The sequence below is a fragment of the Nelumbo lutea genome, chromosome 1, assembly GCF_056320005.1.
Source record: "Nelumbo lutea isolate HS-2025 chromosome 1, American lotus-T2T, whole genome shotgun sequence".
In the NCBI taxonomy this organism is placed as follows: Eukaryota; Viridiplantae; Streptophyta; class Magnoliopsida; order Proteales; family Nelumbonaceae; genus Nelumbo; species Nelumbo lutea.
This window is the reverse complement of record NC_142684.1, coordinates 74,560,376-74,563,785: the sequence shown is the minus strand read 5'-3', so window position 1 is coordinate 74,563,785 and position 3,410 is coordinate 74,560,376. Positions and strand designations below refer to the sequence as shown.

Below are 3,410 nucleotides of genomic sequence, written 5' to 3'. Positions count from 1 at the left end.
AGAGAACACGGGCAAAGTAGCTTGAATAGCTTTCCAGGCAGATTCTTTTGTAGTCCTTGCTAGAATCCCAGAGTCCCATCCATTGTCTGCCACCCCATGACTACTTCCCACTACCTTTGCCCAAAGTTTTTCTTTCTCCAATGAAAATCTCCATAGCCATTTCCCTAATAATGTTAAGTTCCTATTCCTTATGTTCTCAGTTCCCAAACCACCCTCCTTACTCCTACACACCACCTCCCACCTAACCCTATGGTCCTTCTTTTCCTCCCCTGACTCCCATAGAAAATCTCTCATAAGTTTTTCCAACCTGCTAGCCACCCTAATCAGAATCTTAAAGACATAAAAAATAGACAGGAAGATTAGCTAATGTGGACCTAATTAAGGTGATTCTCCCTCCAAGAGACATAGTTTTTCTTCCAATTCGCAAGTATCTTTTCAAACATTTCCACAACTGGAACCCAAAATTCATCTCTTTGAGGATTATCTCCCAATGGAAAACCAAGGTAGTTTAAGGGCCAGTTAGATACTACACACACCAAAATGTCTGCACACTCATAGACCTCCCTTTCCCCCATATTGACTCCAACTATATAATTTTTCTCAAAATTTACTTTTAGGTTTAACATTTGCTCGAAAAGTTGTATAGTGAACTTCAAGTTTCTGCTCCTATTGAGATTCCTTCCTTCACAAAAAAGAATTGTGTCATTTGCAAATTGCAAGTGTATAACCGGTATATTCCCTCTTCTAATTCTCCATCCCCTTATTAAATCCCTAGAATCTACTTTGGAGAAGAGTTCCCTAGGATTTCAATAATAATATTTGTTTGTTCAATAAAATCCATCTCATTGAGGGGGTTTTGGTCCAATTTAAAAGCCCAATCGTGATGCCAGTGGCCTCCTCCCTGGTCCTTTATGATTCCCCAAACATGAAGGAGAAAATGACTGAAGATTATCAATTCCTGTAATGGTTTATTACTCTCAAGCAACACCACTGATACCACCGATGTAAAAACTTGGTTTGCAATCTATTGATGAAGCAAATAGTGGTTCTTCCTCATCCTCGTAAATGATCCACTTGGGCCTATTTCGCCTTTCTAGCCAAGTTATCCTGGATAAGTTGGCTCCGCTATACGATGGTCTATGATTTCCAACCAAAACGCAGAGAATCGGTATTCATATTTGTCTATCTTGTCATCAAAAGCAGGTCAACAAGATGCAAGGAAGATTTTCATCTTGTTAAACCCTAAAAATTTCTCAATATGGTGGTTATAAATGATGAGCCCAAGGTTCAAAATTTAGGCACGATAAGCCCCATATTGGGTGTATCGTATCACATCAGTGGGTACCTAATACATTTGTTCACAAGTGTTTTTTAAATAATTATATATATGTACTTAAAATTGAAACTTGAAAAAAAAAACTAAAAAAAATGGTTTAAAGTACTAATACACCTCTAGTGATACACATACTTTGAACCATCGATGAGCCTTTACCCAAATGATTGACTCTGATTATATTGAGCTTTTGGCTATTCTCTTTTCTTCAAAGATCTGAAGTCAAGAACCTGATCCAACTCCCTATTACCAGTTCAAGGCTAAATCTTGATGTAGAGGCTACAACACTTAATTATAAAGAAATACATGACAAATCTAGAAGGAACAAGAAAGTGAAGAATTCTTGTGCTTGAAATTAGCTATGTTCTTATTTTAATTTTTTTATGATTTCTTAGTCATTTAATGATTTCTAGTGGATTATATATATATATATATATATATATATATATATATATATATATATATATATATATATATATATATATATAGGTTATTTTTTTGTTTTCCTTACTATTTTGGGATAGGGGTATATTTTTCTAATTTTAGGGTTTTATTGGTTGCTGACCTAAATAGAATCCCTATATAAGAACATTATTAGCTATTGTTCAAAGAAGAAGAAGAGGATATTCAATTACTTCAAGCTTAAGAAAGTTATTTCTTTTCTTTCTTCACTATATTTTCATCATTTTCTTGAATTTCTTAAATAGTTTGGGTGATCTTTGTTGTAAAAATCATTAGAATAGATCTACTAAACCTATTATCCCACTTTAGCCAGTATCAAAGCCTGAGTTTTCCCTCAGACATGGCCCAAACAATGCTTCCAATGATGGATATGAGATTTGCTCAACCATCAAAGAGTTACAACAACAACAAATTGTATCCTTTCAATGTTTAGAAGTTGCTATTAGGTAGTTGACTAAAGCAATCACTTGGACTAATCTTCAACTGCCTAGTACAACACCTTCCCAACAAGAAACTAGGGGTTGCCTTCTATAGCAACAGGAAGAGTTGATCTAGAGAATCATTTTTAGCCACAAGTAGTGGTCCAGCCCTAAGAACAACAACGTTTCCAAGCCCTAGCAAAAACCTTTGATTTTAGTGATGAAGAAGAGGCTTTAGGAGATGATGTTCATTGGGCTTTTCCATAAGAAGAGAGATCTTTTGGTGTGGTCAAGCGTATTCTTCATGCAGCTAAGCAATCAATACTTGACACATGAGAAAAGAAAATCTTCAAGACACAATGTAGAATAAAAGAGATAGTGGGTGACTTAAATTATTGATAGTGGGGCGGTAGCGAATGTCATTGCCAAATCAATTGTAGAGCAGTTGGGCTTGCCAACAAGACCTAGCTCTGATCCTTTCATTGCTGATTGGGTGAAGATTCAGCCAGAAAAGGTTTCACAATAGTGCAAGGTGGCTTTCTCTATAGGTAATGTATATTATGATGAATTACTATATGATGTTATGGATATTGATGTTAACCACCTTATTTTGGGAAGACCTAGGCAACTCCATTGTGATGTCAGTCATGGGGGCAAGGATAATCTTTATATTTTCATTAAAGATAAGTAGAAGATTGTTCTTGCACCTTTGAAAATGAAGGAATGACCCAAAACGTCTCAAGTGGAGGGGCATACCCTTCTTACTCAAAGATTCTTGGAGGAATCTAAATAGACAAGGCATATATATATGCTATTGTTGCCAAGGATGAAGGTTCCCCACCTACTGGTGTACCCGATGCCATGAAACCATTATTTGAATAATATAAGTGTTTTTCCTAAAGAGTTACCTGATAGATTGCCTCCTATGAGGGAAATACAACATGCTATTGACTTGATTCCAGGGGCTAGTTTGACAAATTTGCCACATTATCGAATGAACCCTAAGGAGCATGAAATACTCCAAAGGCAAGTGGATGAACTTCTAAGGGAATGAATGGTGCAAATTGATACTAGCCCATGTGTTTTTCCAACTTTACTTACACCAAAGAAAGATGGGAATTGGAGGATGTGTGTGGACAGTAGGGCCATCAATAAAATAATTGTTTGATATCGGTTTCCAATCCCTAAGTTAGATG

The 3,410-nt window shown here is 36.1% G+C and overlaps 1 non-coding gene across 1 annotated transcript; it reads left to right on the top strand.

Annotated features, from left to right (window-relative positions):
* The first annotated feature begins 1,469 nt into the window (after positions 1–1,469).
* Positions 1,470–1,572, top strand: LOC148875385 (small nucleolar RNA Z103). The gene has a single exon (XR_016106034.1). It is a non-coding gene; the product is annotated as a small nucleolar RNA Z103 (small nucleolar RNA).
* The last annotated feature ends 1,838 nt before the right edge of the window (positions 1,573–3,410 follow it).